The sequence below is a fragment of the Myxocyprinus asiaticus genome, chromosome 28 (genome assembly GCF_019703515.2).
Source record: "Myxocyprinus asiaticus isolate MX2 ecotype Aquarium Trade chromosome 28, UBuf_Myxa_2, whole genome shotgun sequence".
In the NCBI taxonomy this organism is placed as follows: domain Eukaryota; kingdom Metazoa; phylum Chordata; class Actinopteri; order Cypriniformes; family Catostomidae; genus Myxocyprinus; species Myxocyprinus asiaticus.
Window position 1 is genome coordinate 11,127,331 of NC_059371.1, and position 26,280 is coordinate 11,153,610.

General features: G+C 42.2%; 1 protein-coding gene across 1 annotated transcript in view; it reads left to right on the forward strand.

Moving 5' to 3' along the window:
* The first annotated feature begins 22,646 nt into the window (after positions 1–22,646).
* The window catches only part of LOC127419228 (adenylate cyclase type 6-like), an 86,672-nt gene continuing 83,038 nt past the window's right edge, over positions 22,647–26,280 (forward strand). Inside the window, exons 1-2 of the mRNA XM_051660463.1 lie at positions 22,647–22,821; positions 25,560–25,763. The gene's annotated coding sequence lies outside the window, so the exon portion shown is untranslated. The remainder of the gene's footprint in view (positions 22,822–25,559; positions 25,764–26,280) is intronic.

The window sequence follows — 26,280 nt, forward strand, 5'->3', positions numbered from 1 at the left end:
AATTCGATACAGTCAGTTACACATTTGCTCTTTGAGGTAAAATATGGCAAAGAAGTCAAAATCCTCGGGCTCTGGAGACATTAAAAGACACTTACATGCTCAGGATGAAAGCCCCGTCAGGCCTACAGACCGGGGACTCGATTTGGTTGGTGCGACGAGAGAGGAGATCCAGCATCATCTGTCCAACATGTCGGTGATGCTGACGAGGATTTTTGCTGACTTGGAGGATCTCGCTGTGATACGACGATCGATTACGGCGATGGAAACAAAATTCTCTGAGTTAGTCACAAGAGTGACGGATGTTGAGAGATGAATCGATTGTCTTGAGTCATCGGAGAGGGAATTACCCGCTAAACCACCTGTGACCAAAGTTGATTTGGAATGTGTTCTTGGAAAAATTGAAGATCTTGAGAATAGAAATCGCAGGAATAACGTCCGAATTGTTGGAATTCTGAGCATGAGGAGGGCAGAGATATGGTGAAATTCTTGGATGAACTCTTCCCGAGTCTGATCGACATAACGGGCCGTGGGCTGGAAATCGAGCGAGCTCACAGAGTTCCGCCGGGTAGATCTACTGAGGGAAACAGGCCCCGATAGATTTGGTCAAATTTCTGAGATCACCCGATAAAGATCTTGTGTTGCGCCAGGCGAGTAACAAGGGAAGACTTTTTTGGACTTTGCGAATTCGACAAGAGAGAAACACGAGCGATTCAAGGAGTGTAAGAAACTCTTGCATCAAAGAAATATTGTTTTTGCACTGATGTTTCCAGCCAGACTGAGAAAAGAGATGAAGGATGGTCGCAAAGTATTCACATGTCCAAAACAAGCACTGTCTTTTATACAATCTATGAGTGAGTAAACCATTGGGGTTTTTCTCATGTAAGTGGATCGACTCGCTGTTCATTGACTCTACGGTTGGAGGAAGTTGGGCGTCATTTTTGTTTCTTTTTGCGTTGACTCCGCCTGGCGGCTGGAGTCTGTTTGGTGGAATAACACATTTCCTTAAAGAATCTTTTGCATTGATGGAAGATCGCTTCTGCACTGAAATTCCCAGCCAGATTGAGATTAGACACTATGGATGACCGCAAAATGTTTACATGCCCACACAAAGGATGTCTTTTTTTACAGTTGGCGGTCTGAGTAAGTCATGATGTATTCTTTTCATGTGCCCTCTGAATGAACTTGACTCTTGATCACCCAAGGAACCGGGATTCCTGTTTTGCTGCTGTTTATGATGGTTCTGCCTAGTGGCTGGAGTTTGCTTTGTGGAGTAACACTGCTTTGGGACAGTTTTGTGGATGAACCTGCATGTTCTTTGTTCTTATGTCTCCTGTTGACTGGGGTTTGATTTGCAGAGTTTTTCTGCGGGACATTGGAATGATTACGTCATCTGCTGCATTCATAAGCAACCGGTTCACCATTCATCTGTTTGACTGTTCGAGGATACTAAACGGTTTATAGCAGCTGGAATTTTGTTCTGTGGTAGAACACATCTTTGAGTCAGTTCTGTGAATGAATCTACACGTTACGTGTGTTTATGATGCCTATTGGCAGAGGTTTGTTTTACAAAGTATTTTCTGTTATGTAATTTTGCCTTACAAATTTGTGAGGCAAAATTGAGCAATCCGATGGCAAAGTTGTCGTGGAGGCTTTTGCAGGCATGCACGGACCTTTTGAGTTTGGAGGGACTGACGGTGGTTGGCACTCTCGTGCATGGGGTTAATGCGCACGTTTTCTTTTTTGTGGGGGGGTTCGGGGGGGGGGGTTTGAGGTTTGAATGTTGCACTAATGGGGATTGTGGTCTGTATAATCTTGTTTTTGACACACATTGTTTTTTCTTTCTATTATATCAAGATGTCAATCTTTAATATGAATGGATTATCCCTCTCCACATGGAATGTGAATGGGTTGGGGCACCCCATAAAAAGAAGAAAGGGTGTTACTTTTCTTAAGCGTAAGAAATATGATATAGTGTTTCTTTAAGAAACACATCTTTCCCCACAGGAAGCTGAAAAATTTGGGAAGATATGGGGTGGACATTTTTTTTTAGTGCTGGCTCAAGTAAGAGCAGGGGAGTTATTATATTGATAAATAAACATCAACAATTCAAATATCTCAAACAGATTAAGGATAAATTAGGAAGAGTCATTATTGTTTTAGTTGAAATTCAGGGACAAAGGCTGATTTTGGCTAATATTTATGCACCTAATGCTGATGACCAGGGCTTTTTTATAGATCTTGAAGGGATGTTGCAAACCGCTGGCACCCCTTATGATATAATATTGGGAGGAGACTTTAATCTTTTGATGGACTCAGTTCTTGATCATAGTGAAGCGAAAGTGTGTAAGCCCCCTAGAGCAACAGTGACACTTCACAGGATGTGTAAAAATCTTGGTCTTACAGATATCTGGCAACTTTTGAACCCATCTGGTAGGGACTATACATTTTTTTCATCAGTTCATAAAATCTAGAAATTCTAGAATAGATTTTTTATATATATATATCTAAGTCCCTCATTTCATCTGTAGTCAATTGCTCAGTTGGAAACATCTTAGTCTCAGATCAAACCCTGGTGAGTTTAGAGATGTTGCCACATACGGAGAAAAATAAATCATATAGTTGGCACTTTAATGTATCCCTTTTGCAAAATCCTGATTTCCAACAAATGTTAAAGGCTGAAATCAATGTTTATATGGAGACCAACTGGTCCTCAGTATCCTCTGTGGGCGTGGCTTGGGAGGCACTTAAGGCGGTTCTTAGGGGTCGGATCATACAGTATGCCTCATTCTTCAAAAAATCCAAAGCACAAGAACTTGTGGAATTTGAAGTGAATATTAAAAGGGCAGAGGCAGAGCTGAAATGTCATATGTCATCTGATGGCCTCAGAGAATTGACCCGATTGAAATATAGATATAATGCTATTTTGTCGCGGAAAGTGGAGTTTTGGTTATTCAGGGCAAGACAGTCATACTTTGAGTTGGGGGACAAATCAGGGAAGCTTTTAGCTAGATATATAAAACAGAGAGAGTCTTTTTCTACCATTCCATCAATAAAATCTTCTGCCGGTGAAATATTTATCTCGACCAGTGATATTAATAATGCTTTTAGGGAGTTCTATTTTGATCTCTATAGTTCCACGTCTTCATCTACTGATGAAGATATTGGAAAATTTGTGGATCCATTAGAACTCCCTAAACTGATGACTGAGCAAAAAAACTCTCTTGATTCTGAGATAACCTTGGAGGAGCTTGACAAGGTAATTAAGTCCCTGCCTACAGGCAAAGCTCCGGGGCCAGATGGATTTGCCGCTGAATTTTTTAGATCTTGTGCAACAGAATTGGCTCCACTTTTGTTAGAAGTTTATACAGAAGCATTAAAGGAAATGGAAAGCTTCCCCCAACCATGACACAAGCCCGGATCAGTCTGATTCTTAAAAAGGACAAAGATCCAAGCGAGTGTAAAAGTTACCGCCCAATTTCCCTGATCCAGTTAGATGTAAAAAATGTTGTCAAAAATTCTGGCTAACCGATTAAGTAAAGTTATGACATCTCTTATACATATAGACCAGGAGGGGTTTATTCTGGGCCATAGCTCTTCTGATAATATTAGGTGTTTCATTAATATCATGTGGTCAGTGGTGAATGATCAGACTCCAGTCGCTGCCATCTCACTCAACGCTGAAAAGGCATTTGATATGGTTGAATGGGATTATCTTTTTAAGATTTTGGAAATGTATGGGTTCGAGAGTACATTTATTGTTGGATTAAGTTACTTTATAGACACCCTGTAGCAGCAGTACAAACAAACGGATTAACTTTAGATTATTTTACTATGAATAGGGGCACCCGGCAGGGTTGCCCACTTTCCCCGTTATTGTTCTGTCTTGCCCTGGAACCATTAGCAGCCATGATAAGAAAAGAGGATGATTTTCCAGGGGTGATTGCGGGAGGTGTGGCACATAAGCTTTTGCTTTATGCAGATGATATTTTATTATTTGTCTCCAACCCTTCTAGATCTATGCCTTGCCTCCACAGAATTATTAATTCCTTCTCCAAGTTCTCAAGATACAAAGTCAATTGGTCTAAATCCGAAGTTTTGGCTCTGACAGCATACTGTCTAGTAGTGGCTTTCCAGCTGGGCGCTTTCCAGTGGCCCAAACAGGGCATTAAATATTTAGGTATTTTATTTCCACCAAATTTGTCTGACTTAGTTAGAGTTAATTTTTACCCTCTAATAAAAAGATTTTCGAGCGATGTGGACAGGTGGGCTTCACTACATTTATCGATGATTGGGAAGGTCAATGTAATTAAAATGAATTGTATTCCAAAATTCAACTACCTGCTACAGTCACTCCCTATAGATGTCCCCCTCTCTTATTTTAAGCAATTTGAAAGTATAGCGAAGTCCTTCATTTGGAATGGTAAGCGTCCCAGATTGCACTTCAACAAATTACATAGGCCGATTGACAAAGGTGGACTAGGCCTACCCAAGATTTTGTTTTATTATTATGCTTTCGGTCTCAGACATTTGGCTCATTGGTCGCTTCCACCTGAAAGGGCCCCTCCTTGGTTTTGTATTGAACAAGATGTTCTTGCCCCTATTTCACCATTGCAGGGCCTGTCTATCAAATTAACCGGTGAAATAAAGTTACACCCAGTCATCTCGCATTTGAACTCAGTATGGACAAAAGTGTCCAGAGTGTTTAATTTGGACATTTAATTGAATGCTTCTTCGAGCATATGGTTGAACCCAAAATTATGTATTGATAAGTCCCCCTTCTGCTGGTCAGAGTGGATTGTCAGGGGGGTTGCTGCACTCGGTGATCTATATGAGAATGGAGTGTTGAGATCCTTTGATAATTTGACTCAACATTTTGGGATTCCCAGATCTCAGTTTTTTAGGTATTTACAGTTGCGCCACCTGCTCTGTACTATGTTTGGGAGTAGCGTACACCCCCCTAGATCAGCAGATACTTTGGGAGAGGTGCTTGCTGCTTTTGGTAAAGGACATGAGGCATCAGTGTATTACACTTTGCTAATTCAGAGTTTGAGGGGTGGAGCTTTAACTTCTATTCAGAGATTATGGGAGAAAGATTTTAATTTGGTGTTGGAGGATGGGGTGTGGGCTGGGATTTTAAAAAACATCAAGTCTGCATCTAGAGATGCAAGGGTGCGCCTTATGCAATTTAAGATTTTGCATCGATTATATTGGACCCCCTCTAGAATGTATAGGCTTGGTCTTAAAGACACCTGCTGGAGATGTCAATCGGAAGACGTGGACACATCCAATGTTTTTTGGGATGTGTTAGGATACAAGAGTTTAGGTTGAAAGTACAGAGGTTCATATGCAAAGTGGTCAACACACGGTTTTCGTTTTGCCCAAGATTGTGTGTTTGGGAGGTGGAGTCCTGCATGTGGGTGATAAATACGTGGAGATTTGGGTCCTGACAGGCGTTATGATTGGCAGGCAGTTAATTCTCAAGGGATGGAAGTTGTCTGATTCGCCCTCGTTTCATGAGTGGTGTGTTGAGCTGGGTAGGGTGGCGGCATTTGAGGAGATGGTGTACAGAAGGCTGGATAACCTGGATATTTTCATTAGGAAGTGGGGCGGTCATCTGGCCTTTTTGAAGGGTTCTCGGGGAGGAGAAGTGGAGAAGGATTAGAGTTTTTTATTTGCCACTATGGCATTATATTTATATTCTATGCTTAATATTATATGAGTTTTAAACACATTTTCTCTTAATAAAGGTTATTTCTGTCACCAAGAACACTTGCAATAGAACAGTGATGCAGGGTCAGAAATGAAGAGGGGCTCAGGGCACAAACAGGCCTACCCCTAAAACCAGTGTTGTAGTAGTGTTTGAAGAGGTGGGCATACTGTGACATTTTTAAGGAAAAAATCTGGGTCTATTCAAAATATAAATTAACCTGGAAATAAAGTTTTAGGATTTTGCAGGTGTGATTCACCGAAAAGGGCTAAATAGATGGTCAGCTTGTGATGCGCAAATGGCTTGCACACACAGCGCAATTCTTGTCACACTTTAATAGTGTTTATCCTCCCATTCAGCTGATGAAATCACGCTGCATGTTCTTGAGGAATTGACCAGGAAAAACAAATGGCACTCCATGTCAAAAAGTTTGCCAACCCCTGTTATATAGCCTACATAACAATGAATGGTTATTTGTTTTATTTGTGTATTATAATGTGCTTTTCTGTATAAAGTGAAATTGTTTTCCTGCTTACAAGTATTAATTGAAATTATTTGATATCACGAGAAAAGGCACCACCGACAGCAGTAAAAGGCAAAAAAAAAAAAAAAGACACTTGCACGGGTGCAATAACATCCAGTATTTTCACAAAGTTTAATTGCACAAGTTAAATATATATATATATATATATATATATATATATATATATATATATATATATATATTTAAAACAGCACCATCACTATTTGAAAAAAGTCATTTTTGATCAAATCTAGACAGGCCCCATTTCCAGCAGCCATCACTCCAACACCTTATCCTTGAGTAATCATGCTAAGTTGCTAATTTGGTACTAGAAAAACACTTGCTATTATATCAAACACAGCTGAAAGCTATTTGTTTTGTTAAATGAAGCTTAACATTGTCTTTGCGTTTATTTTTGAGTTGTCACAGTATGCAATAGACTGGCATGTCTTAAGGTCAATAATATATAAGGTCAAAAATGGCAAAAAAGAAACAGCTTTCTCTAGAAACTCGTCAGTCAGTCATTGTTTTGAGGAATGAAGGCTATACAATGCTTGAAATTGCCAAAAAACTGAAGATTTCATACAAAGGTGTACACTACAGTCTTCAAAGACAAAGGACTACTGGCTCTAACAAGGACAGAAAGAGATGTGGAAGGCCAGATGTACAACTAAACAAGAGGATAAGTACATCAGGCTCTAGTTTGAGAAAAAGACACCTCACATGTCCTCAGCTGACAGCTTCATTGAATTCTACCCGCTCAACACCAGTTTCATGTACAACAGTAAAGAGAAGACTCAGGGGTGCAAGCCTTATGGGAAGAATTGCAAAGAAAAAGCCACTTTTGAAACAGAAAAACAAAAAGAAAGTTTAGAGCGGACAAAGAAACACAGACATTGGACAACAGATAATTGGAAAAGAGTGTTATGGATCTTAACCCCATTGAGCTTTTGTGGGATCAGCTAGACTGTAAGGTGCATGAGAAGTGCCCGACAAGACAGCCACATCTATGGCAAGTGCTCCAGGAAGCGTGGGGTGAAATGTCACCTGAGTATCTGGACAAACTGAGCTGGAATGCCAAGGATCTGCAAAGCTGCCATTGCTGCACATGGAGGATTTTTTTGATGAGAACACTTTGAAGTAGTTTAAGAAGTTCTGAACTTTTTTTTCAAATTATAAAAGTAATTTTTCACATTATTAATGTCCTGACTATACATTGTGATCAGTTGAATGCCACTTTGTTGAATTTTGGTGAATATATTTACTGTCAGCAGGGAAATACATTTACAATTCAAATTATGCTTACCCCAAGGATGCTTGTGCATCAGATGCTGGAAATTTTTGGAAACTGAAAATATGATTGGTTAGCAAATATCCAGTCGCATCTGAAATGAACGTTCTGATTGGTGGATTAGCTTAGTCAGACTGTCTGTCTTGCCAGTGCCATCAGTTGCGCTCTCGCAGTTCCGTACGCGTTTAAGTGAGAATCTCTGTACACTTAAAAAAAATTTAAAATTCCCTCAATGGTGCTGCGGCATCGCATTAGTAGATTAACAAAGTTCTGTGTCAAAAGACTACTCGTTGTTCTGGCGGCCATATGTATCATCACTTTTTTCAGGTGGGCATATGCAAAAACCTGATGATTTAAGGCCCAAACATACTCTACGCAAATACGTGAACATTGCATAGTGAAATGTGTCAGTGCTCAATTCATAACACAACGCAAGTACGTGCTGCATTCTCAGCGTTGCCGCAAGGGGTGTGTGGAGCGGGACGTGGTCATGTGTCTATCGCTGGGGAAAGAGGAAGCAGTAAGGGCCATCACCTGGTGATTAATGATATGTAACACCTGTGTCTCATTACAGTGATGACGGAGATGGGCTTGAAAAGGCCGCCGAGAACAGCAGTGAGGGAGAGAGTTGCGTGAAGCTGAAAAACCGCTTTTTCATTTGTGAAGCTGTATCTTTATTAGTGAAGCTGAAAAGCATATCTTTATTTGTGAAGCTGTATCTTTATTTGTGTAGCTGAAAAGCTTGTTTGCTTTTTATGAAGCTGAAAAGCCTGTGCCTTGTTTGTGAAGCTGAAAATTCTTGAATAAAAGCAATACTACATGGACTGCTACCCCACTCCTCGCTTCCTTCTTGCTGAAGCATTTACACTGGTGCCAAAACCCGGGAATCGAAGGAAGACTGGTCGCCATGGACACCTCACTGCTGGGCAAAGTCATCCGCGCCCTGGCTAGCATCCAGGAGACCCATCACCAAGCCCTGCTAGCCCAGGAGAGACGTTTCCAGGAGCTCCTCCAGGCCCAGGCCGAGGTTCAGCAGGCTCTATGGAGCAAGCTAGCTCCAGGTGGATCCTCCGCCACGACCCCGGAGGCATCGATAAAGCCGCACCTCCTCCTGACAAAGATGGGCCCTCAGGATGACCCGGAGGCGTTCCTGGGCCTCTTTGAACACTCAGCGACTGCCTCCAGCTGGCCTCAAGCCCAGTGGGCCGTCCACTTGCTACCGCTGCTGTCCGGGGAGGTCCAACTTGCGGTGCAACAACTGCCAGCTGAGGACCGCCTGGACTATGTGAAACTGAAGACCGCTGTCCTGCAACGGGTGGGCCACACACCCGAACAACATCGTCAGCGGTTCCGTTCCCTTACGCTAAGTGAGGTCAGCCACCCGTTTGCATTTGCCCAACAGCTCCGGGACGCCTGCTGAAAATGGGTGCTAGCCGGGGAAGGGTGTGGCGTGGAGGACATAATAGAGCTGGTGGTGCTGGAGCAGCTGACCATTCGACTGCCCAGGAAAACTGCGGAATGGTTCCAGTGTCATCGCCCCACGTCAGTGAATGACACCGTACAGCTGGCTGAAGCCCACATGGCAGCCTACCCCAAAGCCGGCGAGCAGTCCAAGTCTCTCTCTCTCTCTCTCTCTCTCTCTCTCTTTCTCTCTCTCTCTCTCCCTTTTACTCCACCTCATGCCCCTCCCTCTCCACCCTCCCATCCTGTTTCCGGGGGGCATATTTGCCCAAACCAGCGCCTCCACGGGTAGCACTATGCGCCAACCCCCTCCCTTACCCCTAACCATCGTCCTACCTAGGGTGATGTCTCCACCACCATGGGTGCAGCCGGGGAGCCTAGGCCAGTCTGTTGGAGTTGGGGGGAACCGGGACATGTCCAGGATCGGTGTCCGGTAATGGAATTCGGGACGTGCATCCGGGTTCCCGACACACCACAGGCTGCCCCCGATCGAGCTGGGACATATCGCATACCGGTAAGGGTTAAGGGGTGTACATACCAAGCCCTGGTGGATTCGGGTTGCAACCAAACCTCGATCCACCACGGCTTGGTTCATGACGGGGCTCTGGGTACAGATCACAAGGTGTTGGTGAGGTGTGTGCATGGGGATGTTCACGAATACCCGGTAGTGACCGCCGTTATTCAATTTCGGGGAGTAAAGCATAGAGTGGAGGCCGCGGTTAAATCCTGCCTCACCCATCCACTGATTCTGGGAATCAATTGGCTGGGGTTTAAAAGATTATTAAAAGCATTGTGTGTGGATGGGTCCTGCGAACCAAAAACACGGTGTGTGATGTGTGGCTGGGGAGGTGGAGCCGGGGCTGTCCGCATCTGCTCAGCATCAGAATGACGCAGGGGGGAATCCTCCGGCATTTCCACCCTTAGGGAATTCCCGGAGGGGGAATTCCCTCTAGAGCAGTCACGTGATGAAACCCTTAGGCACGCCTTTGACCAAGTGAGAGTAATCGATGGCCAGCAGCTCCAACCTGACGTTGCCCTCACATATCCATATTTTTCAATTATTAGGGACCGGTTGTATTAAGTGACACAGGACACTCAAACCTATGAAAATACAACCCAGTTATTAGTCCCGAGGAGCCGTCGGGAAACACTTTTCCATGCGGCTCATCACAATCCTGTGGAGGGTCACTTAGGGCAAGAAAGAACACTACACTGTTTAATGGCCCGCTTTTATTGGCCGGGCATTCGCGGGATGTGCGCAGATGGTGTGCGGCATGCCGCGAATGTCAGTTGGTGAATCCACCGGCCACCCCAAGAGCGCCATTGCGTCCATTACCGCTAATCGAGGTCCCCTTCGAAAGAATTGGCATGGACCTCGTGGGGCCATTAGAACGGTCAGCACGCGGATATCGGTTTGTGTTAGTCCTGGTGGATTATGCAATGCGATATCCGGAAGCAGTGCCCCTGCACAACATCTCAGCATGCAGTGTTAAAATTACGTATCTCTCGGGTGGGGATTCCGAAAGAAATCCTCACCGACCAGGGCACTATGTTTATGTCACGCACACTACGCAAACTTTATGAATTGCTGGAGATTAAATCGATTCGCACCAGCGTTTATCACCTGCAAACTGATGGGCTGGTGGAACGATTTAATCGCACCCTAAAAAACATGATTGTAAGTTCGTACATGAGGACGCTAGAAATTGGGACAAGTGGCTGGACCTCCTGTTATTTACAGTCAGGGAGGTCCCACAAGCCTCCACGGGGTTTTCCCCCTTTGAGCTCATGTATGGACGCCGGCCCTGAGGGGTGCTTGACATCATATGGGAGGCGTGGGAGGAGGGACCTTCTCAGAGCAAAAATTCAATTCAATATGTCTTTGATCTTCGAGCAAAGCTACACACACTGGGTCAGTTGTCACAACAGAATTTGCTCCAAGCTCTAGAGACACAAAGCCGGCTGTATAACAGGGGTGCCCAGCTACGGAAATTTGCAGCGGGAGACAAAGTACTTGTAGTACTCCCCACATCGAGCTCGAAATTACTTGCCAAGTGGCAAGGACCCTTTGAGGTTACACGGCGAGTCGGGGACCTCGATTATGAAGTTAAACAAACGGATAGAGGTGGGGCACATCAAATTTACCACCTCAGCCTCCTTAAATTATGGAGAGAGGCGGTCCCCGTGTCCATGGTGATGGTAGTTCCGGACATTGGCAGTCCGGACATTGCCCGGGCCTGAGTCGGGCAGTGGGGGTATGTGGAGCGGGACGTGGTCATGTGTCTGTTACTGGGGAGAGAGGAAGTGGTAAGGGTCATCACCTGGTGATTAATGATACATAACCCCTGTGTCTCGTTACAGTGATGACGGAGATGGGCTTGAAAAGGCTGCCGAGAACTTGGATTTTGTGTTTTTATTTTTTTAAAGTCCATTCAGTGTCACTGCAAAGCACATAGAGCTGCTTCTGAGCAGTTTTAGGTATGACACATGATAGACTAATAATCAGAATATTTCCATGCTATGATGTGATTCAAGGAATTACTCTTTATATATTTGTAATTCAAACATAGTTTCTGTTCTGTTTTTACTTCTAATACAAATATGGAACAGACTCAGGCGTGGCTGTGACGTGGCATGGAGTAGGCTCAGGCATGGCTTTGACATGGCATGGAGCAGGCTGAGGTGTTGCTGTGACATGGCATGGAGCAGGCTGAGGCGTTGCTGTGACATGGCATGGAGCAGGCTGAGGCATTGCTGTAACATGGCATGGAGCAGGCTGAGGATCCAGGGCAAAAGATGTCGCTAGCTCAGCAACCATGACGTAAAACTCTGGCTCGGCGGCCATGGCGTGGGACTCTGGCTCGGCGGCCATGGCGTGGGACTCTGGCTCGGCGGCCATGGCGTGGGACTCTGGCTCGGCGGCCATGGCGTGGGACGCTGGCTCATTGACCATGACGTGGTACACTGGCTCGTCAACCATGACGTGGGACTCTGGCTCGGCATCCACCTCCCCCACAGTGAACGTAGAACCAGTAATCTGCAGGGCAAGGTCGATATACTGGACCAGCTTGAGGGAACTGCGACCGCCAGGCATCAACGAGGAGATTGGCTCACTCAATCCAAAATGGAAACGGTCTTTGAGGGCGACCTCATTAAAGTCCATCCGGCAGGCCAGATTGCAGAATTCCTCCACATAATGCTCCAGGGGATGATTCCCCTGACGTAGGCAGAGGAGCTGGATTGCTGGGTTCATATTGCGGTTAGGTATTCTGTAACGGTGCGCAGGTGCTGGCAATGACAAAGACGATGACGATGGAGTGAAGAACCCAAGTGCAATTTATTAACAAATGTGAAATCCAAAAAACCCTAACTATAAACGTGAAATATAAACATAAACATGAACTTGAATATCAACTTGACTTAACATAAACTTGACTTTACATAAACTTGACTTGACATGAATAACCAAACATATAATACCTAACAAAGGACAATGAAAAACATGAGGGCTTAAATACATGGACAAGGGAGAACACATGACAAAGATAACAATGCACAAACAGAACAGATAAACCAATGAAAACAAGACACATGAACATGGAGGGAAACAGGAATCACATGACTAGGAACACATGATGTGAAACAGGAACTAAACTTTTCAAAACTAAAAGACATGAAATACATGAACACACACATTAAACATTACACTGTTAATGATTATGGGTTTCAAGATGATGGCCAAATATCGCAAATAGAAACATTTTAGTTATTTTGTTGAGTCTTTATCCATCGATGAAGAACCTGAGCAGACTTACCTGAAAAGCTATGTAGCCTATTAGCGCCTTCACAGCTGTAAAGTTGGACATGTTTTGAGAACTGTAGATAATTATGTTTATTTTAAAGCATATATTGAGTCTAGTCAGAACCTGAAGAGTTTGTTGTTCCGAGATTATGTACTTACTACAGATACAAGGGAGGTCCAGACAGCAGGATGCTCATGTATTACAGGACTCAGATAATGATACTGTCATGCTGTTGTTTTTGGATAAAATACAGTTATTTCGTGGGAGCTGAATGTGTAAGTTCAGTCTAGCTTTATAATTGTTAGTTTACATACATCATATCCGTATCTAAATGCTATAACCTACATGAAATGAACAACTGATCCTGTTGATAGATTGAATTTATTGTTCTTGTGTAAGAAATAACGATGTCTTGGCAGCCACACAATAACCTCTACTGTACAAAAAGAACTACATGCAATACAAATAAACATATTTATTTGGACATACATAAACATTGTACACAAAACTTTAATGTTCTCTGTAAATCAACTATAAAACATTATGTATTATTAAAAGCACTAGCTGTACAAATAAATTTAATTGATACTGAATTAATGTCCACAATGTTTTCCAAATCACTTTTTCCCCTTAAGGAAAGACATACATATTCTGCAAAGACACTCAAAAGAAAGTGAATTGCAGGCAGGAAAAATGCAGGGCAGAGGAAAATCAGAATACACTTAATTTCAAACGTGATAAAACATCTTACTACTGTACATGTCTCATCTAATAATTATGGTCTTCCACTGTAGAATTTATCCATTTAGCATCACAGCATGAAAACAGCTGAAAACATCATCTCTACTCACAGACAGTTCAGGTAAAACACTGTTCCTTTTATATGCCATTTCAAAACACGTGAAGCATTCACAAAGGCAAATGCTGAATAGAAATGAACAAACTCTCAAAACGTCTAATGAACTTTCAGCACATGTTCACACACCTGTTAGCACAATAATGCTATAGTTTATATGTAATTCGTTGCACTCCATTTCTGGACGTCTATCGTAGCCTGACCGTAACGGTGGATAATATAAGTAATCCCTGCTGTTGACTTCTTGCCAATAAAGTGAAAAGAGCACACAAATTATTCCAAGCTTTTTTCAAACAGATGTTCCTAAGTCAATCCTTCTGTAGGCAGCCGATGGAAGAAGCAGCATCTGGGGCTGGAGCACTGCGCTTTGCGAGTGGTTTCTGATCATAACATTGCTGTTTTAGACAAAACTTTAGTTTCGCTTGATTATTAGGATAACCATTAACTGCACACATTGTCCGGGAAATTTTTAAGACATCTTACAACATTTAAAAGCAAGAATCAAACCGCATGACACGCAAGCAAGCAGTGACCGGCTACACACAAAACGGCAACCAATCGCACTTCTGCTAGCCAACCGGAAATCCACCTACCTAGCAAAATACAGTGGACTCCTGGAGAATATTGTGGATAGGAAAGTGTGCTCGGCTCTTGTGGATAGGAAAGTGTGCTCGGCTGCACTCTCAATAAACTCAGTGCGACCGCTCGTGTTGCACAACAAAAGCTCTACACAGTTGCATGATGCGTGGTGGTATCGGGACAATTTATCGAGAACGAGTACATGAGCAAAGTATCTAACCTGATAGCAATCCTTTCACAAATGCATCATTCTTTTTGTGTGGTGCTTCATCCGTTCATTCCAAACTCCTGAACTCTTCCAATTGTTATGTCCTGAGATGTATTATTATTATTACTGTTGTTGTTTTTCTTTGTTTTCATGTTGCCTCTGTGGACAAATTGTGTTTCTGTTACTTAATGTTGTTTCTCTTTGTTTCCATGGTTTCTGCTGTGCTGCAGCTCTGCTCCGTCAGGTGCTGATTGTGTTCAACTGCTGCTAATTTGCTACCTGATAACCTCACTTACACTGATTGGCTCTTGCAAGGAGAAGGCCATCATAAAAGCCAGCCGATGCTTCACAGACAGAAAGAGATAAAAGAGAGACTCTGAGAGCTTGTCTCCCCCACAGGGATTTTGTTGAAGTCCAATTGCTATTGATGCAAATTCAGAGTACTGTTGAACCTCTTTTTTAAGAGAATCTTTCTGTTGTAAAAGTTATAAGTGAACGAGGAAACCAGTAAGGATGTGGGTGCCATTTATGTTTGGGAAATCCTTTTTCTCCTGTTTGTCTGGGCTACCCGGGAAGACAGGGAAGATGTATTGTTTTTTATAATAAAGTCTTTGTTTTGTGTTACAAGAAAGTTACAGGTCTAAAAGTTAGACTAGAATCTTTTTATTATTTTGGCCTTGTTCTCTCCTGAACCCATTTGTATTTCCATTCCTTTTTGTGTGTGTGTGTGTGTGTGTCAGTCCAATTTCAGTTTTACCCTTGTTGAAATAGTGCTTGGGCTGGAGATGAGTTTCCTTGGTTCTTTCCACTTTTGTTACCTCTGCCCTTAACCCCTAGACTGAAAAGGGAGCATATCGTAACAATTAGGGGCTCATCCTTCCTTCATTTTTATGTAACATTTGAGGGCTCATTTGTTGCTGTTGTAACAATCAGAAGTTTGTCTGCTCACGATAATTTGTGTTTGTTTACTCATATAAACTGCAAGAGTTCTGTTTATATCCACGTGTGGGGTAATTCTTTTTCTCTCTTCCTGTTTGGTTTTCTTTTTGGTGAGGAAAAAAGCTGTGGTAGAGAAAGATGGACTTTGATTTAATCTCATTTACTCTTTCTCCCACCATAGAGGTTTTTGACCACTGTAAAAAAGCAGACCTATTTTTGATAGTGGACTTTTTTAACATTGATGTTCCAAGAACAGAGACTAAACATGTTAAGCAGCTCTTGTTAGGAAAGCTTGTTGTGGCTGAGATTTTACCTGAGCACTCTGCCACTGATGTGGAGGACCAGCCTGGAGCTGCAGCTGAGATTGTCGCAAGAGAGGTTCTTCCTGACATTGCAGCGGCTGAGTGATCCTGTGCTAGCTCTCAAACTGAAGGAGTTAGAACTCCTAATAAAGCAACAAGAGCATGAGGCGTTGTTAATCAGGTTTTGTGTTGTTTAGGCGGAAGTGGATAGAGACTTTAAATTACGCCAGTTGGAATTAAGGGATCTGGAATTAAAGGGTAAACCTGTTCCTTTGCCTCGCTCCAGAGTTCCCTCCGCTGTCTCGCCTACACATATACGTCCTACTGCCATGCCTCAAAGTTTTAATGTCATCACGGGCACAGACGTTGACGTTGGCATATACATTAAGCTCGTACCGCCATTTAGGGAAGCTGTAGTCGACTCTTATTTTGTTGCCTTTGAACGTGTCGCTATGAAGTTGTAGTGGCTGAAAGATTTGTGGGCGCTGTTACAGTACAGCCTCTCGGGTAAAGCACAAGAAATTTGTTTTGCCTCACCAATGGATCAAGCTCTCAATTACAACATAGTGAAATCTTCTGTTCTGAGAGCATATGAGTTGGTGCCTGAGGAAACTGGCAAAAATTCTGGTCACATTTGAAAACAACCAAACAGACTTATGTGGAGTTTGCGAGGGAGAAATGGACCCTTTTTGAGAAATGGTGTCTCTCCAGCAAGGTCACGACCCTTGAACAGCTATGTGTTGAAATATGACACCTCTGACTAGTGAAGGAGGTGACCCACATTTTCTCATGCAATGGCAAATGTGAGGCTCAGACAAATTCGTGCCGTAAGCCTGCTTTGAGTAATAGGTGAGCTTGCTTTTACTGTCTCGACTCCAGTCACTTAATCTTGGACTGTATGGTGTGGAAGCAAAAGAACTCCACTTCGAAATCTAAAGGTGTTGCACTCGTATGCACAGCACAAGACATAAGCAACATGGACGTTTCGTCTTATCAGCCTTTCCTTCTGACAGGCTCAGTGTCTCTCTCCGCTGACTCAGAGTATAGACCAGTCACGATTTTGAGAGACACTGGGTCAGCTCAGTCATTTATTTTGTAGGAGCTGCTGCCCCTCTCCGCTGAAACTTACTCCGGTACAGACGTCCTTGTACGCGGAATTGGGATGCGGTGTATAAATGTTCCTCTTCACATTGTGCATTTGGAGTCAGACCTCGTAACCGGTACTGTAAAGCTTGGTGTGCACTCTCTGTTACCTGTTGAGCATGTCGGAGTCATCCTCAGGAATGACCTCGCTGGAGGCGAAGTTTTTCCCCAACCAATTGCACTTCATATCTCTAGTGCTATTGAGCAACCTGTCTTTGCACGTCAGTTCCCTGCAGCTTTTCTTTCATGCGTAGTGACGTGCGCTCAAGCGTCTAAATTCAGAGACGTGGTTGACCTCTCTGAATTGTTCTTGGTGCCACAGGACAATCCTGTGGAATGTAAAGTGTCAAAACCAGAGGTTAGCTCTTACCATGAAGCCGCGGTTGACGATGAATTTCCTTTAAAAGTTAGAAGTAACAATTGGCTGCTGCACAAAAATTAGACCCCTTGTTGGCAAGATGTGTTTACGCTGCAGTGGAGCTTAGCCAAGTGCCTAATGCTAAGGTAGACTACTTCTGGGAAAATGACGTGCTCATGCATAGGTGGAGGCCTGGATCTCCTGCGGATTTGCAGGAAGTTCACCAAATTGTCCTGCCATCTGGTTACAGACAGCAAGTATTGAAATTGGCTCATGAGCATGTGCTATCGGGTCACTTGGGTATCACGAAAACATTTCGTCATGTCACCTGGTACTTTTTTTGGCCCGGACTAAAATCTGCTGTGACTAACCTTTTGTAGGTTGTGCGCCATATGTCAACTAAGGGGGAAGCCAAACCAGAAAGTGCCAGTTGCCCCTCTCCACCCGATTCCAGTCATAAGAGAACCCTTTGAGCACCTGCTTGTGGTTTGTGTAGGTCTGTTAATCAATTCCAAGTCGGGACACGAATATATCCTGACAATTATGTGCACTTCGACGCGTTATCCGGAAGCAATACCATTGCGCTTGATCAAAGCTCAAGTGATAATCACAGAATTGGTAAAATTCTGCTCTACCTTTGGTTTGCTGCGTGTGGTGCAAACTGATCAAAGGACAAATCTGACATCAAAGGTATTCACGCAAACTCTAGCTGAGATAGGTGTTAACCATTCAGCTGTCAAGTGCTTACCATCCAGAGTTGCAGGGCACACTTGAAAGATTCCACCAAACCCTTTAACCGATGCTGCATGGCTACTGCGTCGCTACTGTATCGCAAGTGGAAAATATTGGGCTGAAGGTCTCCTGTTTCTCATGTTTGCAGTTCGAGAAGCAGAGCAGGAGTCTTTTGGCTTCAGTCCTGCTGACATCGTTTTTGGCCACACTATTCATGGGCCTCTAAAATTGTTAAGCGAGCAGCTGCTAGCTAAAAACTGTTCCCCTGTCTATCCTTGACTATGTCAGCTCATCTCGTGAACAGCTTAATAAGGTCCGTGACCTTGCTAAGGAGTATTTGGCCACTGCTCAGACAAGGATGAAATCCCACTATGATAAAAAAGGGTACATCGTAGTTTAACATGATGACGATGTTCTTATCCTCCTACCTGACCCTGGTTCTGTGTTCCAAGCAAAATTTTTGGGCCCATATAAGGTCAAGGAAAAACTCAATGACACTGACTATGTCATCCACACCCCTGATCGCAGGTGTAAAACCTGTGTGTGTCATATTCATGTTGAAGAAATTGGTTGTGCGTGTCGAGAAGTCCACTCCCACACCTGTTTCTGTGCCCATTATACCTGTTGCTGTCTCTTCTGCTGGTGATATGCTGGAAGAGGAAAGGTTAGTTGGGAAAAAAAGCCCAAGCTGTTGCTAAGCGGTTAGATAACTCTACTAAAACTCTGCTATACTGGGTGACTTGCAGAGTTTTCTCGCTCATTTGTCAAAAACAGACTGAACAAATTATCCAGTTACAGATCTCCGCATATGTCACACCAGAGCATTTCCTGCAATATATGGTGCTGGCGTTCGGCATGCGTAATGCACCTGCAACATTCCAGTGCCTCATGCAGATAGTTTTAGCAGGAGTGCCAAATTGTGATGCATTCTTAGATGATGTGATCATCTACTCAAATACCTAGGAAAACCATGTAAAGACCCTTAAGCTAGTGTTTAGTCGCTTAGCTAGTGCCTCTAACCTAAATCTTGCCAAGTGTGAAGTTGGTAAGGCTGTAGTGACTTATTTGGGAAAACAAGTTGGTCATGGTTGTGTCAAGCCTGTTGACGCTAAGGTGTCTGCCATACTTGAGTTCCCCACACCACGTAACAAATGTGAGCTATGACAGTTCTTGGGAATGAGTGGGTATTACCGGGGATTCTGTCAGAACTTTTCGAAAGTAGTGTCACCCCTTACTGACCTTCTTAGTACAACCAAGATTTTGAAGTGGAACCCTGAGTGTGAAAATGCATTCAATGCTGTGAAAGATCTCCTGTGCCATGCTCCTGTGTTGTCTGCTCCTAATTTTGACCTACCTTTTACGTTGCAGGTAGATTTCAGTGCCACTGGCGCTGGAGCAGTTCTGCTGCAAGAAGATTCTTGGTGTACTGACCGCCTGATCTCCTACTTCTCAAAGAAGTTTTCAAAATGCCAACAATGCTACAGCACGATCGAGAAAGAGACCCTTCAACACTTTAGCCCTTCAACACTTTGTGGTCTATTTGGGAAGTAGTCCTGTCCCATTTATGTTTACACTGACTATAACCCCTTAATCTTTCTCTCCCGCATGTCTAACACCAACCAACATTTGATGCGCTGGGTCCTTATTGTCCAGGAGTACAACCTCGACCTTCAATATATACGTGGTGCAGACAACGTAGTGGCAGATGCACTCTCTAGGGCTGTGGATATGGAGAGTTAAGTTGGTTTATGTCAGTGCTTAATGTTGGTGATTTATACTACTTGTGGAGTGCCTTAAGTAGTCCGTTTTTCAATCAGTGAGTTGTAAAATTTAATGGTGGGGGTGTTACGTCCTGAGATGTATTATTATTTTTAATGTTGTTGTGTCTCTTTGTTTCCATGGTTTCTGTTGAACTACCACTCTGCTCTGTCAGGTGCTGATTGTGTTCACCTGCTGCTAATTTGCTACCTGATAACCTCACTTACACTGATTGGCTCTTGCAAGGAAAAGCCAAGCAATGCCTCACAGACAGAAAGAGATGGAAAAGAGACTCTGAGAGCTTGTCTCCTCCACAGGGATTCCTTTTCTCCTGCCCAGACATTTTGTTGTAGTCCAATTGCTATTGTTGGAAATTCAGTGTACTGTTGAACCTCCTTTAGTAAGAGGATCTTTCTGTTGAAAAGGTTATAATTGATTGAGGAAACCAGTAAGGATGTGGGTGCCATTTTTTGTTTAGGAAATCCTTTTTGTCCTGTTTATCTGGGCTACCCAAGGAGACAGAGAAGATTTAATGTTGTTTATTTAATTCTTTGTTTTGTGTTACAGGAAAGTTACATGTCTAAAATTTAGACTAGAATCTTTTTATTATTTTGTCCTTGCTCCCTCCTGAAGCCATTTGTGTTTCCATTCCTTTTTTTGTGTGCGTCAATAAATCCAATTTCAGTTTTACTTTTGTTGAAAGAGGTTTTTCTAGTGCTGGGGCTAGAGATGAGGAGTTTCCTGGGTTCTCCACTTTTGTTACCTCTGCCCTTAACCCCTAGACTGAAAAGGGAGCAGATCGTAACACAGTGGATGAAGCTGGTGGCAACTAAAGAGAATACACTAGTGAAGACGATGCGCTGTGAAATGTGGCTGCACTTGATTGCGACACCCAGTGTTCAGAATATTAATTTCATAAAATTTCTCAATAGCGGGCCAAATTCTGTTCTATTTCCAAGAGCTCTCGTGGCCACATCAGAGCAGTCGGTGGGCCGCAGATGGCCTGCGGGCCGTAGTTTGGACACCTCTGCTCTGTACTGACCCATTTGCCAGCTGAGCATTAGAAAAATATTCTTGTATTTACTTTACCTTTATTTATTACCTTTAGTCTCCCTTCACTACTGAACAGCAAAAGCAAAAACCAGCATACAATAGCATGGAGGTGGTAACTGAATAACAATTGTGTAAACACAGCATAGGGAAAATGTTCCCAGCTTTTGTGTTAATGAAATGCAGACCACAGACACAACTTATATTTGTGCCCTGATGCATGTTTATATGTTGTAATCAACATAATTCAATACTTGCATGACATTGTTTGAAATAAAATATCCTCTTAAAGTTCTTCTGTATTAAAATGTAAATGGGTGTGCCTTCATGGATTAATCTTCAGTACACTTACAATCTGCATTTTTCTTGGCTGGTTACCAAATGTTTACACAATAGCCATCTACTGTATAGTTTCATATTTTACTCTCTATAGAAATTTGCATAACTACACATCTTCTGTTTACATACTGTACCCTCCTGTCCAGTTGAAAGTTAGAGTAAGAACTTGGACAAGAATTCTTTGCCCAAAATTTTTTTATTCTATGATAAATTCAGTTCATTTTCAAGGTCTTAGCAGAGCACCTGTTGAATGAGTAAGCCTTGAATGGTTTAACTCAAATGTGTATTTATGAGACTGCCATACAGTTGCATAATTCAATAAAGTACATTTGAGGTTGAGTCGCTGCAGTGATGTGGTTGTGCACATTTAGCTGTGCACACAGCGCAAGAGCATTTTCAGGACATTAAACAGGACAGTGTTAATATGGGTATTCATGAATTTGAAATGCAATAGATATTGTTGAACTAAAAAAAAAATGATATGATGTGAGCAATAGTCATAATTGCATTCCAAGAAGTTGTTTATGTACTGTAAGCTTGTAAGTTGTTTTGATAAGAAACTGTCTTCCACTATACTGCATATATTATATAATTACTCTTTATATAGTGTAATTAAAACTATGTATTTACACTATGAGCCAAAAAGACCCAGTTGTATTATTTATATGTTATGTACTGTATAGTTCACAGTGGATTTTATTGATCTGATAGGATCCAGTTAGGGTTTATTTAATTTCAGAAACTAAACCCCTAATTATAACACACAGGAGTGCTTACACTCATTGATATCTACCCATGAATTACTGATATCTGAAAACTTTCAGATACAATATACCACCAACAGATGCATGTAGCTTTACTCAGGAATATTTTTAGTGGTGTGTGGAATGTTCCTACCACATTAGATTTTATGTAAAGCACTCTCAATATGGGTGTAGCAGGATTAGAAACAATAGTTAAGAGTTTTTGACTTCCAAAAATATCTTTAGATTTATGTGATAGGAATGTATAATTTTGACAGAACTCTGATGTAAACATGAGAAGTAGAATAAAACCCAACAAACTACTTTTTGTAAAGTGTGCTTGTGCTATATTTCTTTTCAATAAAAACCACTTGGTTTGATATTTTGTTATCTAATGCACTGCCATTTATATAGTTTGTGTGACTCAAGTCCAAATAGATAGATTAATAGCAACAGATCCAGACGGACAGATGAATGGATGGATGGACGGACAGACGAAAGGACAGACAGATACTATGGATGGATGGATGGATGGATGGACGGATGGACGGATAGATGAAAAAGAATTAAAGAGTGATATATGGGTAGACAGACAGACAGACAGACAGACAGATGGATAGACAGACACAGAATCTATAGATAGATAGAAAAGAATAAAAGAGTGATAGATGATGGGTAGGTAGACCGTCTGTTATAATGGCACACGTCCAGATCTTTGGCTCTTTGTCCATGTGAGAGCAGAGGAGGACGACGACAGGTGAGAGCAGTTGGCATTGCAGAGGAGCGCTGATCGTTCGCAGGCCTTTAGGGGGAGTGTTGAGACGCGTGGAGACTGGCACCGCGGCTGTGTGAAGGGGGAGAGGCTGGGAAAAGACGGCAGCACAAGCGAGGGAGAGCTTCACCGTCTGTGGCCCTCTGTCCGCTCGTCCTCCTCAATGCCTGCAAACAACACATCGCCCTAACCGATAACAAGAACACTGCACGATCGAACGGTATCGCTTTAGCTTCTGAAATGGAGAGATGTCTATGGTGAGTCAGATCTTTTCTAGGGTGATCAGTCATGTTTTATGCAGGGCTGCTTTCTGATGGACAAACGTTATTTGATGATCATCGTTCGTCCTCGCGCTGCTGCGTTTCCTTTTTATATAGGACATTTGGAAGCAGTGTATATGGGTGTACAGGGCTCGTGTAGCCTCATCTTGGCTGTAATGCAGCATTAGCGCTGAGTTTTGACATGGCGAATAACCAATGGCCAGATGCAACAGCCCTCTCTCCTTTCACACAAGCGATATATTCATTTCTGCCAATCAGCTGATATGGCATTGTCAGCGTTATCATTTTAGCGTTTAATGCCCCAATGCAAAGCCTTTTCTTAGTTTGCAATGCTGATGTTGCCATAGAAAGGTCGAACTGTCCAGCATAATGCGATATCAAGAAGAAAACAGCATTCGCCGGGTCTAAATCGATGATATGCAAAAGGTTTAAAGCATAAGACTTGATGTCTGTAATATGTTTGGGTTGCGCGTGGCACTGAAGTGTTGCTTCTGCCCGTATAAAACAAAGCGATGGCGGTGACTGATGCATTGGAATGTTTCGCACACTATGCATGTTCCCGATAACATGTACACCGTTGATACGGACCGAGTGAACGTGTTTAGGGCCTGTAGTGCGCTATAATTTCAGTTTCTTGGGTGAAGGACGGGACGCCGAGGCTATATAGCCCACACTTGGCGGTCGGGTGTAACATGCTGTGTTGCTCAAGTATCCGCACACTGTTACTGTAACAGTCTCGACACTGTCACTGTTGTGAATATGGCACACACACACACACACACACACACACACACAGAGAGAGTGTTATGTAACGAAACATCCCCAAACGGCCTATGAGAGAAATGCTGCATAGTTCTTCTGGCAACATGAGGCATCGATGTAGCGCTGAAATTATGCAGCATGTATATGTTATATACACAGGTTGATGGTTGTTGCAGCATTATAGCGTAAATATTCGGGGTTTTCTTTTTGTATGGATACTGCATAATTTGACTGAAGATGACGCTCTTTTCCTAAAAATAAAACGACTGTTTGATTCATAACAATTAATGAAGGGACAGATGTGACACTGAGATATCTATATTTATAGTATGTAACATCAGCGCGCGGCTGTTGAAATGTCGCGCAAATGTCAAATGAGGAATACAGCACGAGACAAGCGCGAGCGAGGATGCACAAACAGCCTTGCACATACTGCACCTATTTATGCCCCCCTTTATCAGTGATATAGCCTCTAACAAGGTTGTAAGGCAGGTTACACTGTCATTAGTGCGTTCTGTCGTCACTGTCAGTTAAAATGCACAGCGCGCGAGGGAATACGTGCCAGTAAAGGGCTCAAGAATAGATATTGTGAGGAATTGCTGTTTTTCCATCAGCCCCTTTTGACATCACGCTGGTTTAGGTCCAAATCTGTGAGATGAATCGATTGTATACCACGCGCTGTATGTTTATTCGTTTGGCCCGTGATGAATATCGGAATATTGTTCATTGACGCACACGTGGGTTTAAGGCCTGGCGGGAACGAGTGATTGACAGCCGGAAGATGCGTTTAACACGACCACTTTTTACTTCAGATTATCAGTCTTTGGTTTATTAAGCAGGGCATGTCGCGTTTTTACTGTTGCTTTCGAATTAAAGGAATAATCATTGATATGAAGTGACTAGATCCATGAGAAATTGATATACGACTCGTCCTCTAAATATGACAATAGCCTACTGTTGGCCACAGTACCTTTAAAGTAGAGAGAAATATAACTAAATTAATATCACGTGTGATTTTGGAATAAGCAGGGAATGGGGCCTATTGCTTTGACATCAATTGCTAATTACTAAAAAATTAAATATTAAAGCAGTGATAATTTCCATATACAGAGGGTCAGTAAAGATTTATATTGCCAAAGCAATAAGTAAATAAAAAGTACAGATAAACAATATAGAATAAAATAAGCTAAAGTAAATAAATAAAAAATGTTGGGGAACTAAAGAAATGGATTTAAGGAACATCTCATTATGATATAAACTAACCTGTGTTATGAAAATGTAAAGGGCTGCATAATTGCATATGGTGATTTTATTTGTATTTGATCAGTATTCAAATAATTATGGGGAAATAGATATATTTGGGAAGTTGTATGGAAATATTCCTGCATTCTAAAACTGTATTTAAAATAGATTATATTTGTGAAATTACAGTGATTATTTGTATGCATTTGTCTCACTTTTTATTTCTGGAGAGGTCTTCTACATAAATTGATTCAGAAATGTCATGACTGCTCTCTGCTGTCTCATCTTATAGCAGCTGTGCACCCGACAACCTTTTTCTAACCTTGTGACCCACAGCCATAATAGAATGACATTTGAAGCTCAGAACATCTTAAATGGCAAGAATGATACAGTTAGAAGTAAAACTAGCATCTTATCTTAATGTTTCTGAACCTTTCTGAACTTGTTTGCTTAGGGATGATGTTATTAATCATTACTGTTAAAGAAGTAAAGCATATATTGATTTAAGAATTAAGAATATTAGTTAATTAGAATGTCTGAGAATGCATATTGTCTCAATCCCTAAGAGAAGTTTTTAATGATTCAGGAGACACTAATTATGTGGTCGTATTTTACACGTTGTACCATATTTTCAGAGACAATGATATTATCTGCCTTCTGTTTAGGGCTTTTATCTCACAATGTTTCTATTGATTGCTCAATGTCGACAGATCCAGATGTCATGAAGAGATTATATCAATAACAGATCTTCAGATTCATCCAGCCAGTCTACAGTAACTGAACGAAAGTGGATTCCCTGATACCCTTCATTTGCTTGTCTGAACTCCATAGTTTTGCTTTCACTCGTCCACTGCTATAAATGAGTGTCTCCGAAAGCGAGATCAGAGCTGGGGTACAAACCAGAACCCACGCAGGTAAAGACATCTAAAACTACTGTACATTTGCAAAATTGCATCCAACAAATGCTGCCACATACATGGACTTCACAAATACTTACCACAATTGAACGGTACAGGGTCATCATACACTGTCATACACTGACACTTTATGTGCTTGCTTTATGAAAACAAATCTTAGTACATTAAAGCAAAAATCTTCACAGCTTTAAAGGAATATTTACCCCAAAATGAAAATTATGTCATCATTTACTCACCCTCATGTTGTTCCAAACTTGTATGTTGTAAGCTTATGCCTTGGAACACTTTTTTCCATTGAATGACAGTTTATAATGCCTACTGTATGTCTGTCAAATAGGACAAAAAAAAAAAAACAACAACAACTAAAAGGTACCATAAAATACAACATGTGTTCTATATTCTAAGTCTTCTGACACCATACGTTAGTTTTGTGTGAGGAACAGACTGAAATTCAAGTAATTATTTGCTGATAAACTTTCCCTCTGATGGGAAGTTTACTCGGACTTGGTGTCCG